Source organism: Bos indicus x Bos taurus, chromosome 20, assembly GCF_003369695.1.
Source record: "Bos indicus x Bos taurus breed Angus x Brahman F1 hybrid chromosome 20, Bos_hybrid_MaternalHap_v2.0, whole genome shotgun sequence".
NCBI lineage: Eukaryota > Metazoa > Chordata > Mammalia > Artiodactyla > Bovidae > Bos > Bos indicus x Bos taurus.
The window spans coordinates 34989130-35006667 of record NC_040095.1 but is presented as its reverse complement, the minus strand read 5'-3'; the positions used below and the strand labels follow the sequence as shown (position 1 = coordinate 35006667).

The window sequence follows — 17538 nt, the reverse complement described above, 5'->3', positions numbered from 1 at the left end:
CTGAGTGACTTTCCCTTTTTTTAACTGATTCAGCATGGGTGAATGGAACTGGGGTACAGAGGCTGACTGCTTGTCTTTCTAAGTGTCTGCCCTGTCTTCTTTACTCAACTGAGTCGTTTCAATGGTAGCAACCTCAAAATATATGTCCATGTTGCAGAACCTGTGCATGTGACCTTATTTGAAACAGAGGGTTTTGTATAATTAGGATCAGATGAGGAGATCATCCTGATTTACCAGGTGGCACTAAATTCAAGGACTAGTGTCCCTGTAAGATAAGATACAGAGAAGGAAAAGACCAGAGAGGATGAGAATGCCATATGAGGGAGGAGGCAGGCTTGGAGTGATGCAGCCACAGGCCAAAGAATGCTGGAGGCTGCCAGAAGTTGAATGTGTGTGTGTGTGTGTGTGTGTGTTGCTCAGTCGTGTCTGAGTCTTTGTGACTCCATAAACTGTAGCCTGCCAGGCTCCTCTGTACATGGAATTCTCTAGGCAAGAGTACTGGAGTGGGTAACCATTCACTTCTCCAGGGGATCTTCCTGACCCAGGAATTGAACTCTGGTCTTCTGTATTGTGGGCAGATTTTTACCATCTGAGCCACTAGGGAAGCCCCAGAAGTTTCCAGAAGTTGGAAAAGCCAAAAACTGGATTTTCCTCTAGAGCCTTTGGGGACAATGTGGCCTTGTGGACACCCTGATTTTAAAACTTCAGCCTCCAAAACTCTAAGAGAATAAATTTCTGTTGTTGTTAGTCACCTAGTTTGTGATTTGTGATAGGATCCACAAAGAATTAATACACCCACCCTCACAAAGATCCAGGATGCCTTTGTTCTGATTTCTCTAAATGTCTGAGCACCTGCATGGGTGCTGTTTAGGATGAAGGGCAGGAAGCATTGTTTCATAATTATCTTTTCTGGGCCACCATCGTTATCATCCCAGAGCAAGGTGTCTCTAGTGGAATGGTCCCTGGCTTGGAACAACAGAATGGGGAATTATTAATACTTATATGCAGTAGGTGAGTTTTGGCGGCATTTGCAGGCTCTTGGAAGCAAGATCAAGTACTAGTTTAACCAACATGGGTGGCACAGACTTAGCAACACTACTAATAAAGTATATATTGAATTTGTACAGCTCAAAGGTTTTGTTGGTTTCCTGTCATGTTAAGGAGGCTAGTTAGCAGAGATAAAAAACAAAACAAAACACGTTCTGAACTCTTCAAACGTATGAGAAATCCTAGACCAGCTTCTGACGGAGGAATATTCTTCAGTTTCTAGGACTTTCCATTGGGTTCTCATCCTGACCAAATATATACTTGGTCTATTCCTTGTGACTGATACAGCAAAAACTGTATCAGTAGTTGTATCTATAGTTGCTGGCTGTTTCTCATCCGCCAGCAGCTGTAGAAATAAACGCCTGGGACACCCTTGACTCTGGGCTTTGGTAAAAAGAAAGATCAAAATGAGCCTTAAAGGGCCAGTTTTATTGGGAAGACCTGCCTTAGATTTACAGTGTTTGAGAAAGAAAAAATAACCTTAATGATCAATGAATGCAAGCTCTTCATTTTGCAGGAAAGGAAACAGGATATGTGATCCACCCAAGGTCACACAGCTACTTTTTGGCAGAACCAGAATCTGGTTGTCCCGTTTGCTCAACCATTCGGCCCACGGTCCTGCACCGCCTGACCTGTGAGATAGCAGTTCCTACAGCATCTTCCTCTTAAAAACAGTCATGACAATAGATAATGCTATGGATTGCCTTCTTTGCTAGGAGCTCATAATAAACCACAAAGAAGTTATTGTTATCCCCATTTTATAGACAAAGAAACCAAGGCATGGGGCAGTTCAGAAATTCACTCAAGGTCCACAGCCAGTGAATGGCAGAGGCCCCATTCAAACTCATTTCTTGATTCTGGAACCATGGTTTTAACCAAAACCCCTGGGACCACAATTTGAACTTTGCCAGTGAACCACAGTTCTCTTCCACATTCTTGGTGTTAGAAATTTTCACCCAGAAGCAGCTGCTACTAACGCCTCAGACCAATGAAAGATCTTGTCTACTTGCCCTGATTTTCTCTCCTTCTCTTTTTCTCCCTCACCCCACCCCACTTCTCTCCTTAACATGGGATTCCAATAGTAGAAAGAAAACGTGACTTGGATGCGAGGAGAGCCAACCAGTCCATTCTGAAGGAGATCAGCCCTGGGATTTCTCTGGAAGGAATGATGCTAAAGCTGAAACTCCAGTACTTTGGCCACCTCATGCGAAGAGTTGACTCATTGGAAAAGACTCTGATGCTGGGAGGGATTGGGGGCAGGAGGAGAAGGGGACGACAGAGGATGAAATGACTGGATGGCATCACTGACTCGATGGACGTGAGTCTGAGTGAACTCTGGGAGTTGGTGATGAACAGGGAGGCCTGGCGTGCTGCGATACACGGGGTCGCAAAGAGTCGGACACGACTGAGCGCCTGAACTGAACTGAACTGAAGGCTAGAGGGCTTCCCTGGTGACTCAGCGGTAAAAAATCTGCTTGCCATGAGGGAGACCTGGGTTCGATCCCTGGGTCCTGCCCCTGGAGGAGGGCATGGCAACCCACTGCAGTATTCTTGCCTGGGGAATCCCCGTAGACAGAGGAGCCTGGCGGGCTACAGTCCATGGGGTCGCAGAGAGTCAGACGCGACGAAGCAGCAGCAGCAGCAACAAGGCGAGAACAAGCTTCAAGGCAATCTCTTGCACTTATTTAGCCTTTGCGCCACTAGGTGGCAGTGTGACTACTCAATGAGGCTGCCGGAGCTTTTAGAATTTCCTCCCAAACAGGCTTTACTAAACGCTGAGTCCAGAGCAGGGGCCTCTGGATTCCTCCAAGAGCTGGGAAGCCTTTGAAGTGAGCTGGTAGTTAAATGGATGGAAATAACAAGCAGAAAGCATGGATTTGAACTTTTAAAATAATTTTCCAAGATAAATGGAGTCCTTGCCAGACATTTCTGTTTGAAACAGAAGTCGAACTTCTCCAGAATGTCCCATGAATTTACACTAAAATTCCATTGATATTCATAATCATCTTTAATGGAGCATTTTAAAAGATATAGTTTTATTGAAAGGAACCATCTAGTCCTCCTGCCCCTCATTTATCATTAATTTCTAGGAGCATCAGAATATCTAAAGTTTGTGTCCTGTCTTGTATATACATGTTTCAATCAACCTAAAATCCTTCCCAACAGTCTCTCAGCCTGTACATAAAAGCAAAGGCATGATTTTGTCTTATGTTCATAAACCCATCTATTTTTCTACACAGAGTAATCTCTAATGTCAAAATATTAAAAGCAGCACATATTAGTGATCTTTAATAATACTTATTACTATTAATACCCAATAAGTGTGTATAATTTTATACTCACAACAAACCTAGGAGGTAAGTACTATTTTTATTCTCATTGTTTCAGCGGAGGAAACTGAGGCACAGAGAGGTTAGGTGACTGGCCCAGAGTCATTGGTGGGAGGCAGAGTAAGAGGTCCATTTTAATTACCTCATTGTAAGTTTAGTTAAAGGGGGTGTCGTGGGGAAAAAAACACTGTGATATTTTCATGAGAGACCCCAATTCATACAAGAGGGACAAAAGCACCAACTAAATTTTGGATTTCCTCAGATGACTTGTAGCCCTTGTCACTGGTCCCACTTTGTCAGAATTCCTTTTAGAAGGCAGGGTTGATGGTAGCATGGCCCCCTTTCCCTAGTCTGTGTAGGAATTTCACATGAACCCCCACTTCCGGTCAGCTCTTAAGCTTTGGGGAAAAAAATGAAATTTGCTCCTCTTCATCAAAAGTGTAAGACCAGGCTTGTCAGGAGCCAAGACTGAAATCAATCATCTGTGCTCAATTAGGACTGTGGTTCCGGTTTTGTTGCAAGACTTCATTTAACGCTAGCAACAGCAGACGTTGGAAGAGCCATGTATGAGAAGCCCCATCTAGAGCAAATGACAGACACATTTTTATCTGCTTATCACCCTCTGGCTACAATGAAACTGAGCTGTGGTGTCTGATGTCCACCTCTCCTGCTGTTTGCCAACAAAACATGCCTTTCTGTCAATGATTCCAGCCAGCACAATCTGTGCTGCCAGAATTTGGAGGCGGTACGTTTTCCTGCTGGGAAAAAAAAAAAAAAAAAAATCCCATGTTGATTTGAAAGAGGAAACCTGGGCAGAGCTGTTACCTGACTCCTGCAGAATGAAGTGGGAGGGTGGTCTCATTGAGGAGGTCTTCCAGGGGCCAGGGACTGGACCACTCCTCACTTTGGGCTGTTGTGTCTGCTCAGGATGGAGAGTCCAAGCCCTGTGGCACTTTCTGAGCCCTGGCAAGGAGACGTCCAGGGGAACGGTTGAGTGATCCACGCTTCACCCCACTCCACCCCACCAGGCTGATTTAGACAAGAAAAGTCCTCTTATGCCCTCAGGATATTGTGTAAGAAGGAGGAGGAAGAGGGGAACTAAAAAGTGTCTGCTCAGCCTGAAGGCTTCTGCTGACATTCCCGCCAAGCATGTGATATTTAAAAGGGTGAAACCAAGTCAAGGCTTTCCTGCTGCCGCTATGGCTGTCAAAGGGAGGAACCTGGAAGGCCTTTGGTTCCATAACCTCCTTGCACTCCCGGGATTGTCCGCCTGCAGTGGAGGTCAAGGACAGGGAGCTGTGATTAGGGAGGTCCTCTCCCTAATATTTGGGACCCAATTGCATCTGTGGTTGGGAGGTGAAGTGGGCTGCTTGACTCTAGGAAGCTAAGGGGGTGCAGGTGGAAAACCCAGCAGATTTACTCATCTGCTCTTGGCTAGAGGTTTTTTCAAGCTCTGGGGAAAATGGGGTCTTCAATGACAATCTATGTTAAGAGACTATCATTGGCACAAAATGGGATTATAAGAAATGGTAGCTATTAATCTCCCCTATCTTCCATCTATTCATTCATTCATTCATCACTCATCCACATTAAGCATCTACTCTGTGGACCAAGCACTGTGCTAGCCTCGAAAGGTGAATGAGGCAAATCTCTTCCTCCAAGTGGTTTATAATCTTGTAGAGTTCATGCTGGGAATGGGCACTTTTCTTCTTAAATAATTTTCTTTTCTTCCATAGGCTTGACACACTTTGTGTGCCCAATCTGACTTATGACCTGTTTTACAGAGCCTCAAACTAAGAATGGGTTTCACATTTTTAAAGAGTTGTAAGAAAAACAAAAAAGAAGAACAATAATACATGACAAAGACTGTGAGTGAGTGAGTGATAGTTGCTCAGTCGTGTCCGACTCTTTGCGACCCTATGGACTGTAGTCCGCCAGGCTCCTCTGTCCATGGAATTCTCCAGACAAGAATACTGGAGTGGGTTGCCATTTCCTTCTCCAGGGAATCTCCCCCACCCAGGGATGGAACACCAGTCTCCTGCACTGCAGGCAGATTCTTTACCACTGAGTCATCAGGGAAGCCCTGACAAAGACTGTGTGTGGTCTGAAATATTTACTATTTGGCCCTTTGCAGAAAAAAGTTTGCCAACACCTGTTCTATAGGAAGAGAATTCTTGCTTTTCAGCCAGGCATAGAACTACACAAAATAGGATATTTTCCAGCCCCTCTTGACACTAGCTGTGGCCATGTGACTGAGTTCAGGCCAAGTGGGATCAAGGTGGAGGAGATCTGTAGAGCTCCTGCCTAGTGCTCTTAAGCTGGGCCTGTGATGCTTTTCTCTCCTAGAAGGCTGTGCAGGCCGAAGCAGTTCAGGTTCATTGATAACTAGGGCTTATTAATGCCCTAGCAATGGCAGAGCCAGAGGTGAAGGAGGCTGGATCCTGGCACTAGGGAGCACCTTGACCATCCTTGGATTTTACGGGATGGTTATGAAGGAGAGAAAGAGGAGAAAAATGTTAACTTTTGAATTAGTTTATTTATTTTGGGCTGCCCTTCATGGCATGTGGGATCTTAGTTCCCTGACCAGGGATCAAACCTAAGTCCCCTGCCTTGGAAGTGCAGAGTCTCAATCAATGGACCACCTGGGAAGTCTTCCAAAATGTGAACTTTTAAAAGTCAGTCTTATGTTTCCTCTCCCCAACAACTTCTTCCTGATACGCAAAACGAAACAAAATCTGCCATGACCCAGAACGTGCCCTGTCTTCTTGGAAGATACTCCCTCTCTTTTCTTTCTGGTTCACTCCTGCTAGTGCCCCAAAGCCCCGTGTAGATTGATCACGTCTAACCTCAGTCCCTAAAGACCGGAGAAGGCGGCCGGCTTTCCTTTGTCTTCAGTGCTTTTAGTTGGAATCTGTTTCTCCCTCTAGACCTTGAGCTCTTTGAGGGTGGACTGTGGCTTCTTTGTCTTTAAATCCAAGTTTCTGGTATATACGTGTCTGTCACACAGAAGGCACTTTATAAACATTGTGAAATGAATTAATTTATTAGAGGCCGAGGATGGCTTTTTGGGGCGGATGCTTTTTTTAATGCATTTATCTCAGGAAAAGATGTGTAGCAGTGTCTGCCTCTGAGGGGTAGACATAAATTTAGCTTTCCAAATGAGAAGAAATATACACATTTAGAAAGATTATATTTTAAAAATTGAATGTTTGATTGGATTTGGAGGGTAACTGTGCTTGCTGATAGTGTGTGAATAGGTTTGAAGATTTCATAATAAAAAGCCATGAAGTCAGTTTAGTAACATGATTATTTGTTCCTGAAATCAGGGAAGTATAGATACTTACTCAAATCTATCTTACTTGAGATGAGCTTATCATTATGTAATAATAAACACTCAATTTCCCCCATATTTTTATAAAGTCCTTATAAAGGAAAATATGTGCAAGAATATATTATTATTTGCTAACAATAACATAATAATGATGATAAAAAAGTTGTTTGTGTCTCCTTTCCCTCCTCTATCTTATGTAGCTTGTAATCAGTAAGTGCAAGAGCAAAACCACTGTTTCTGGTGTAAACCTCTTTTACCATGTGCTCTTGGTATATATAGCTAATTTTCTGAGCCAGAAAATTAATATAAGGCTTTCAAGACATCATATAGCAGTAGTATTTTTCCTCTTCATTTAGAGGAAATAATACAAGATAAGAGGTGCCTATTTTTCTTCACATATAGTCCATCTTGAGATGGCATTAACAGAAGGTAGAGTTTGAAAGAATTCGTTGTACAATTTTCTTTTTTTTAAGAAACCAATAATGACATGTTGATGTTTGGCAGAAACCAGCACAATACTGTAAAGCAATTATCCTTCTATTAAAAATAAATAAATAAAACTAAACTAAAAAAAAAAAGAAATCAGTAATGTAACATGGGGTTTGTATTTGAATATCTATTTTTCCTTATTTTTGTACCTCCTCCCTAAAGCTTTCCATAAATTACAATCATTTAAAAATTTCTTAAATCACATGTTTGCTCTTACATTGCATTTGCTACAGAATCATAGCTAACACCTCAGTGCTTCTGGATGTTATAATACATGTTCAGCCCTCTGCTCCTCCCCCAGCAAGAACAATTCTAAGCAAATGATGAAGGATTCAATGAATAGCTCATTCTTTGTGCACTTGAATACCAGGCTTTTTCTTCCCCATCCTGGGCAATTTTGTTGCGCAACACCAGGAAATAAAATACTACAGGAGGAAAATTAGTGAGTTGGGAGGTAATGTGATGAGAATGGAGGAATTCAGCTTTCTCAACTCATTATTTCTAGTAGCAGTACCTAGTTCGGAGAAGGAAATGGCAACCCACTGCAGTATTCTTGCCTGGAGAATCCCAGGGACAGAGGAGCCGGTGGGCTGCCGTCTATGGGGTTGCACAGAGTCGCACACAACTGAAGTGACTTAGAAGCAGCAGCAGCAGCAATACCTAGTTAGGATATCAGAATTTCTGTCTTTGTAATCCAGGCACATTCTTCTACTATCCCTATCTCATCCCATCGTCACCTCTACCCCAGGCTGAGCAATCTTACCCTATCTCCATTTGGTAATCACCGCCTATAGCACTGCCCTGTTTATATGTATAGCCTGTGAGCAAGCGTGCTTTTCTGATTCTAAATTAAAATGTTTTTATTGTTGTTTGGTTGCTAAGTCATGTCCGACTCTTTTGAGACCCCATGAACTGTAGCCTGCCAGGCTCCTCTGTCCATGGGATTTCCCAGGCAAGAAGATTGGAGTGGGTTATCATTTCCTTCTCCAGGGGACCTCCCCAACCCAGGGATGGAGCCCATGTTTCCTGTATTGGCAGGCAGATTCCTTACCACTGAGCCACCAGGGAAGTCCCTTAAATACTTTAAAATACTGTGTGTATTATTGTTGTTACACTTTAGCAGTTATGATTCTTATTGTCCCTCAGTTTAAAAAAAAATGATGTATTGTATATTAATGCATATTTATGGCATCTAGAAAAACAATACTGATGAACTTATTTGCAGGGAAGGAATAGAGACGCAGACAGAGAGAATGGACTTATGGACACAGCAGGGGAAAGAGAGGTTAGGACTAATTGAGAGAGTAGCATTGACATATATACATTATCATGTGTGAAATAGGTAGCCAGTGGGAATCTGCTATTTAACATAGGGAGCCCAGCCTGATGCTCTGTGATGACCTAGGGGGGTGGGATGGGAGGAGGGTGGGAGGCTACAGAGAGAGGGCATATATAAATATATATAGTTATGGCTGATTCATGTTTTTGTGCAGAATTAATAAAAATGGCTCAGACAGTAAAGAATCTGCCTGCAGATTCGACCTGGGTTCGATCCCTGGGTCAGGAAGATTCTCTGGAGAATGAAGTGGCAACCCACTCCAGTATTCTTGCCCAGAGAATCCCATGGACAGAGGTACAGTCCATGGTATTGCAAAGAATCGGACATGACTGAATGACTAACACTTTCACTTTTCTCAATAGAAACCAATGCAACATTATAAAGCAATTATCCTCCAATTAAAAATAAATAAAAATAAATAAAAAATGATGAACTCCACAGTCTAGTTCTGAGAAGAGTGAGTGACACAAAGCCAAGGGCCAGTCCTGCTGTGTCTCAAGGAGAGGTATTCTGGTTCTGGTGTCTGTGTTGACTCTGCTGTGTCTTTTAAAGCCTCTTGAGATTTACTCAGAACACAAGTCAGAACGTGTTTGGGAGTGAAAACGATTTGGCCTGAAGCTGGGCTTTCGCACAATCCCAAGGCTTCCTTTCCCAGGAGGGTCTGGGTGTAGTGTGAAGACAGATGGCCCAGGCTTCTACCTTCTGCTTGCTTAGCACATGAGTGCCTTTGGCAGGAGAGTCCGAGCCTCGCTCTGCTCCACACTGAGGAGCACAAGATGAGGCACAAATGAATCCAAAGCTCGGGGCTGCCCTGCTGACAACATACGCCTGGGCACCAGGAGTTCTGTCCCTGAGCCAATGACGTACGATCACAGGTGGTCAAAGGTGGGTATTCCTGGAGTGAGTTCATCGCCTGCCGTCAGAAACCACTCTACTCCCAGACACACTGGCAGTTAGGATGAGAGCAGATCACATAGCAGGCAAGTCAAGAAACAGGTTCTGCTTATTTTTCTTGACTTTAACAGCTAACTCCCAACCCCACCCTTCCTCCCCGCCCCCCAAAATGCCTGCACACAAGTCAGAGAACCAGAAAAACAATATAACCTGCAAGAGTCAGGACCAGTTCTAGGTTAATGTGTGAAGAAAGGGGGGCTTTTCTCCACTTTCTTCTCCTTTTTCTCCCTCAGACCCCAAATTTCTTCTCAAACCTGCCTTTTTCTTTTTGCTTCTCAGGGAAGCAGAAAACGAGTTAATCAACCTCAAAGATTCTTCCAACACTGAGTGTCTAAGATTCTAAACATATGTTCAAAACAGGAAAAGGCAGGGGACTTGAACACCTTCCAAGTTTTTCTGTCACCTGGGGTTCTATCAGTGAGCAGAACCACTGGAAAGAGGCCAGTGATCTCTGAGCAGTGGGCCGGCAAGACCTTCACCCGTGTTCCCTCATCTCCTTCTTGAGTCCTTTCCTGAGCTGTGTCATGCAGAAAAGTGGTCATTCAAGATTTTTCACTGTTGTAGGTAGCAAAAATATATATTTCAGCATGTGCTCCTAATATCTGGTTATTTATTAGTGATATCTATCTACCTATCCATCCATCTACATTACTTTGGGAATTCACTTTATCCATTACGAAATGTAAACAAAAGTAAAAAAGGTGAGATTTAAAAAAAAAGTATAGTATGTATAACAATTTCTCTTCATTTTCAACAAACTGTCTTGAACCCTCCTTTGGAGGGTCCTCCACTTAGGAGACCACTGGAGAAGAGGAAAGAGACCACTGGAGAGAGCATGTTGGCCAAGGACCCAGAGCAGCAACAAAACCCGCATCCCCTGTGGTTGGTTCCACCCATTCAAATGGGTTAACCACTTGCTTTCTTTAACAGGCAAATCCAGCCACGCCCTCTGTCTGATCCACAGCCATCTCCTCACCCCATTCTGAGCTCACTGCATCGCCTCTCCTGGGTCTGAGGCTCTCACCACGGCTCTCCTGACCAGGTAACCACCTAAGGAACGTTATTACCTAAATGTCCAACAGGCACCACAGTCACCGATTCACAGGAGACTGAATCAAGAGCCCAGAAACAGCTTTAGCCTCCTTTCTCTGACTCCCAGGTCCACATCTCCCCGAGCATCCTGGTGCTTCGCTATCCTGAGCCCTTCGGCTCCTGCCCCAGTGCACTGCCTCCCTCACTTCCTGCCTCTGTAGCTTCAGTGGCCTCTTATGGAATTTCTCTGCCTCCAATCCTCTCTTCTCAGGCCTGTCGAACATGCTCTTCCTTGATCCACTGGATCATGGTTGCTTAAAGCCCTTCAGTGGCTCTCCAATCCTTCAGGAAAAAAAAAATGGAAACCCTTCACCATGGATGAGATGAGACTCTCCTTCATCCTCTTTGCCAAATCTGTAGGATGTCACATGGCAGAGCATCTGCTTCTCTCATTTCCAGAGGTTTCCCCCTCCTTCTTCATTGATTAACCCATATCGTCATTGAACTCCACTCAGAATCCATGTCCCCCAATGAAGCCTTCTCTGATCTTCCCTCTGGGCTTCAAGAGGATTTATTGCGTCAGTGATAACATTTTATGGTTTAGTTTCACTAGAATTTGCCAGGGCTAGGGTCCAATTCTTAATTTATCTGTTTATAGAATAGTCGTCCTCACACTTTAATATTCAGACTAATAGCTGGAGGTGTTTTTAAAATAAGTGAAATTCCAGATTGAGTAGGTTTGGGGTAGAGCCCAGCCACGGGCATTTGTAACTAGATTCTTCTTCCAAGTGTTTCTCATCCACCTCCTCCTCAGAGTTTAGCACAGAGGCAGTGCTAAGACCTTCCAGTAATAGCAGTGAGAAAAGGAATTCTATTTCCTTTTTTTTTGTCTTTCCGTACCTGATAATCGAATGCACTAACATGGACCAGTGTTAGTTGCTCAGACGTGTCTGACTCTTGGCAGCCCATAGACTGTAGCCCGCCAGGCTCCTCTGTCCATGGGATTTTCCAGGCAAGAATGCTGGAGTGGGTTGCCATTCCCTTCTCCAAGGGTTCTTCCCAACCCAGGGATCGAATCTGGGTCTTCTGCATTGCATGCAGATTCTTAACCACTGAGCCACGAGGGAGGCCCATAATATGGGCCAAGACAGACCATATTGACTCTGCTTTTGGAAGTGGGACCTTTGACAGACTACACCTGGGTACAGAGATGCACCCCCTTCCCCCACCCCCCCCCCACACAGTATGAAGCTGACCTGTGGACCTGCTTTTGTTGCCTATGAGTGAGTGTGTGGGTGTGTACACACACATACACAAATTTATATAAATCATATTTGTTACTAACAATTAAAAATAGTTTAAAAGGACACAAGAGGATCTTTCCATGTGCCTCTTAGCCATCTTTATGTCTTATTTGGAGAAGTACCTATTTAGGTCTTCCACCCATTTTTTGGATTGGGTTGTTTGTATTTTTGATATTGAGCTGTGCATGTGTGCATGCTAAGTCACTTCAGTCGTGTCCTATGACCCTATGGACTGTAGCCTGCTAGGCTCCTCAATCCATGGGATTTTCTAGGCAAGAGTACTGGAATGGGTTTGGCCTCCTCCAGGGGACCTTCCTGACCCAGGGATTGAACCCTGGTATCCCACATTACAGGCAGAGTCTTTACTACTGAGCCACCGGGGAAGCTCCTGATATTAAGCTGCATGAGCTGTTTGTTTATTTTGGAAATGAATCCCTTATCATTTGCATACATTCTCTCCTGTTCAGAGGGTTGTCTTATCTTGTTTACAGTTTCCTTTGCTGTGTAAAAGCTTTTAGGTTTAATTAGGTTCCATTTGTTTATTTTTGTTTTTATTTTCATTACTCTAGAAGGTGAGTCAAAAAAGATCTTGCTGCAATTTACGTACAAGAGTGTTCAGAAAATAACAAAACATTGTAAAGCAACTATGCTCCAATAAAAATTAAAAAAAAAAAGAGGGTAGGAGAACTCTTCTAGATTAAAAATACCAAAGAGACATAACAATGAAATACAATATGTAAATCTTGACTGGATTCTGATTTGAACAAAAAAATGTATAAAATAATGCAGGGGTAATTGGAGAAATTTTCATATGGGCAGTTAAATGATAAAGAAATTGCTACTTTTCTTAGGTGTGATTATAGTTAAAAATGGAGAAGGCGCTTATTCTTAGGAGATACACGGTTAAATTTCTAGAGATGAATTGTCATGATTTGCATAACTTACTTTCGTTGGTTCAGGAAATCATTTATACATATACATAGAAAGAAAGAAAGATAGTGCTAAGTCATGTCCGAGTCTTGCGATCCCATACTGGAGTGGGTTGCCATTTCCTTCTCCAGGGGAACTTCCTGACCCAAGAATTGAACCCAAGTCTCCCACACTGCTGGCAGATGCTTTATCAACTGAGCTACACGGGAGGTAGCATACATATACATAAAACGTGGCAAAAAGTTAACAACTGGGTGAGTCTAGCTGAAGAGGAACATGTAAAAACTAGAGTGATTTGACATAATTATTCAGATTTATGGCTTTCCTTGAAGAGTCTGAAAACCTGATTCAAAAATTAACTGAAGTTTCACTGAGCTTCTGTGATTTGCTATAACTATACTCAGGAGGCTTCCCTGGTAGTTCAGTGGTAAAGAATCTGCCTGTAATGCAGGAGATACAGGCTTTATCCTTGGGTTGGGAAGATCCCCTGGAGGAGGGCATGGCAACCCACTCCAGAACTCTTGCCTGGAGAATCTCATGGACTGAGGAGCCTGGCAAGCTATAGTCCATAAAGTTGCAAAGAGTCGGCCACAGCTGAAGCTAACTGAGCGCGCACACACAGCTTACACTTAGATGGGGCTTCCAAGGTAGCGCTAGTGGTAAAGAAAACCCACCTGCCAATGCAGGAGACACAAGAGACACAGGTTCAATCCCCGGGTTAGGAAAATTCCCCTGGAGGAGGGCATGGCAACCCACTCCACTACTCTTGCCTGGAGAATCCCATGGACTGTGGAGCCTGGCAGGCTACCGACCATAGGGTCACAAAGAATCAGGCATGACTGAAGTGACTTACCATGCAGGCATGCATACTTAATCATTAAAATCACCTCCCTAGCCAGAGGAGGCATTTTATTTGCAATTCATGAGATGGAGGTCAAGAACTCGAAATTCTCCTGGATTCTCTTGCAGGTTTGTGTCTCTTAAATCCAACAAGACTGACCTACAGTGTCTTTTGTTGGGGAAAGCTTTCACCTTTCACCTTGAGGAGGCCAAATGGGAAGTAGAGAACAGAAGGCTTGGACTTGCCATGTAGGCTGTGTCTGTTCTTGATACACACAGAGCCTAGAGTGACCAGATCAGGATATGAGGCGAAAGATCCAGTGAGCAGCAGTGGGTGACTCTTAACTGGAGGAATTATCATCTCCATCTTCTGGGATTTGGGATCCTGGCCACACAAGTCAGGACAAGCCAGCACTGACCTTGGTGGGTAGAGAATCACAGTGAAATCATGATGGAGACTGTCTTTGGGAAGCCATAGTGGGAAATTGGCCTGAGGAGGAATGATGACTGATTTCAACTTTCTGTATACAGTTTACTCTTTACATATTAAAAAAGACTTCAAGCAAATGTAACAAAAGTCTTGGTTATGGATCCATTGGTGTTTGTTGTATACTTCTTTGTGCTTCCCCCCTCCCCCTATTTTAAACATTTCTCAAAAATAAACAAAGCAAAATATTACTTCTACCTCTCGAAAGTGTTTCATGTCCTGGACATGAAAACTTTGGAATTGTTGTCGCCTACAGAACTGAAGAAAGCAGAAGTAGAAGTATAAGCTCTCATTTTCCTGAAGATGAAAAACCACAGATTTTAATTTTAAGTCACTAGAGTCAATGTTTTTTGATATGGTGAGTTTCCCCTTAATTTCCCAGTAGTTAAATAAAGAGGTTATGAAAGGAAAATACAAGGCAGAAAATGTGTGAGATCTTTCTTATGTATGATATAATTTCCCTTTTCTTTTTTCTGACTCTGGAAGCTCATAAAGCAAGATCCCTCCCTTATGATGTAATGTTCCCTCTTTTTTTGATTTTGGAAGCTAATAAAATTTTAAAACACAGTTCTAGTACTACAATTGATGAGTCTTTGGGGATTTTAGCTAAACACAGCCTTTTCGCACTATGAAATTAGGTGGGTTCTTTTGGCCCATTCTAAACCTTAGTAATGCATGAAAATAAAGCAGGATAGTAAAGAGGTTTTATCTTGTGGTGACATCATGCAGAGGGTCTCATCTCTCTGTGAGGAAGGGTATGGCTGCCACATAAGACTGGGCTCAGTTTGGACTGAATATCCTGCTTCATGGGCTCGTATGCAGCTGGGGCTGATGGAAATAATCTGGGGTTTAGGGTCTCAGGCATGGGGAGCTGAGTCTTTTAGAAGATGAGGACTGATACTCTTTTACTAATGGCAGAACTTAAAACACTAGCAGGACAATGAGCCTTATTGGGATGGGCCTGAGTTTATGCTTTCCCACGTGGGATGGCTGGATGTGCGCACAAGATGCTAAGCTGATTTGTCCCGCAGGCTCTGCAGTGTGAATGGAGAAAGCCCAAGGAGGAACCAGCCATCACCCAGAACCCCATGAAAGGACACCAGAAACTATGAACTCTCCTATCAGTTTACCGGCAATCTCAGCAGAATCAGCTGGAACCCTAAACTCTTTAAAGTCTGACGAAGAGGAGTGAGTTTGAGGTATATTCTTGGAGATGCACTTTTTAAATTTATGTTTGGCCTGCTTTGTAAAATTGATAATTATGGCGATGTTTTATTGAAGGATTAACATGTTTCGGGCAAGGCAGATGAGACTTCCTATATATTATCTAATTTAGTCCTTATATGACTGCTATGTCTTCCCTGATGGCTCAGCAGGTAAAGAATCCACCTGCAATGCAGGAGACATGGGTTAGATCCCCAGGTCGGGACGATCCCCTGGAGAAGGAAATGGCAACCCACTCCAGGTATTCTTGCCTGGAGAATCCCATGGACAGAGGAGCCTTGTGGGCTATAGTTCATAGGGTTGCACAGAGTCAAGACACGACTGAGCATGAGTGCAAGAATGATTATCACGTCGATCTTATAGATAAGAGCACTCAGGTTTAGAAATACAAAGTGAGTGATCTAAGGGCTGAAGAGATACTCTCCAAACAGGTATATGGGTAATACCTCAAGGTAATATCTCAAGGGCTTCCCTTGTGGCTCAACTGGCAAAGAATCTGCCTGCAATGTGGGAGGCCTGGGTTCAGTCCCTGGGTTGGGAAGATCCCCTGGAGAAGGGAAAGGCCACCTATTCCAGTAATCTGGCCTGGAGAATTCCATGGACTCTATAGTCCATGGGTTTGCAGAGTCAGACACAACTGAGTGATTTTCACTTTCAAGCCCTGTGGATAAGCATTCAGATATGGGCATCGCTGATCTAAAGCAGAAATATTTTGGCACATGTCAATTTCTGTAGCATCTTTCAAGTTATAAAGTTGGTGAAGTGAATTTGCCCTTCACAGCTATATGGCTGGCTCTGGGGTAGTCCTGCCTAGATCAGTGTTTGCTCTGACCTCTACAGCATGGGACACCTAGCAATAATTAGGCCATATTTTGACCACTTTCTGAGACTGGTGCCTGTAACAGCACAGCACCCAAGGTCTGAGATTGGACTATGAAAGTGAAAGTGAAAGTGAAGTCTCTCAGTTGTGTCCGACTCTTTGTGACCCCATGGACTGTAGCCTATCAGGCTCCTCCATCCATGGGACTTTCCAGGCAACAGTGCTGAAGTGGATTGCCATTTCCTTCTCCAGGGGATCTTCCCGACCCAGGAATCGAATCAGGGTCTCCAGCATTGCAGGCAGATGCTTTACTGTCTGAGCCACCAGGGAAGCCCAAGATTGGACTATAGCTGATTTTAAAAGTTTTAAAAGCTGTAAAAGACTTTCTTTTAAATGAAATTTGTGTTAATAGTAGACATAAGTTAAAATCACTCTAGTAGAAGCTGGGGTGTCAGAAACTCATTTCTCCTACTCCAACCTATGGATTCATCTCCTTGAAATTCCCAAGACTCCTCAGAGCAATCTGAAATTACTTTGCTACAGTGTTAGTGGAAGGACAGGGATTCCTGCTTGCCCCAGGCTAGCCATACTAAGAATGCAACATAATCTTGTACAAATATATTTTCATTTTAAGAGGAAAATATACTCATTTTATATCATGATATTGATCGATATTGATTAGGGAGAGGAGGAAGATAAAGATGAGGAGGAGTGAGAGCTATTAATCAAGAAATATTTACTAAGGGAGACAGTGTGATGAAATAGACAATAGAGTTTGGCTCAGAGCCAAACAGCTCTAGTTTCCAGCCACAACTGTTGTTGCTCTTGGATTTCTGTGTTATCTTGGATGTGTCCTTTCTTAATTTTGAGCCTCAGGTTCAAGGATTAAATTAGATGATTTTTGCAAAGGCACTGAGCATGGTACTTGGCACATGGAATGTATGGACTAAATGTTGGGCCAGTCTTTTGCATCTGTACTGAGTACTTTTTAGGCTACAAGGAATTTATAATCAAAGATAAATAAGGCAAAATCTCCACTCTCAAGAAACTCAAGGCTATTTGGGGAACAACAACACGTTTTTTGAAAATTTGTAGTATAATGATTGTTACAGGCAGTGTATTTCAAGCACCAAATAAGAAGTCCAGACAAGAAAAATTATTGTGCACTTGGAGTGATCCTGAGGAGCGGGCAGGGTTTGGTGGGGTGAAAGATGAGAATGGTGGAAACAACGGGAGAAAGCATGCTAATAAGGAGGATCTCAGAGGCTACATAATTCTGGCAGATGAGCAGACAAACAGATAAGTATTTCTCTTCACTGAGTGGGGAACTGAGACAGAGAAGTCTATAGTCTCACAGAGTCAGCAACTCCCAGCTGCACCCTGTCCGGCTGGGTGACAGTCATTAGACCAC

At 43.3% G+C, this 17538-nt stretch overlaps 1 protein-coding gene across 4 annotated transcripts in view; it reads right to left on the bottom strand.

Moving 5' to 3' along the window:
* Positions 1–17538, bottom strand: part of FYB1 (FYN binding protein 1) — a 181338-nt gene that overhangs the window by 115993 nt on the left and 47807 nt on the right. Inside the window, exon 1 of one of the 4 annotated variants that reach the window (XM_027520105.1) lies at positions 4203–4410. The exons of the other annotated variants lie outside the window; for them this stretch is intronic. The gene's annotated coding sequence lies outside the window, so the exon portion shown is untranslated. Of the gene's footprint in view, positions 1–4202; positions 4411–17538 lie in introns of those variants that run through there. 4 annotated transcript variants of the gene reach the window in all.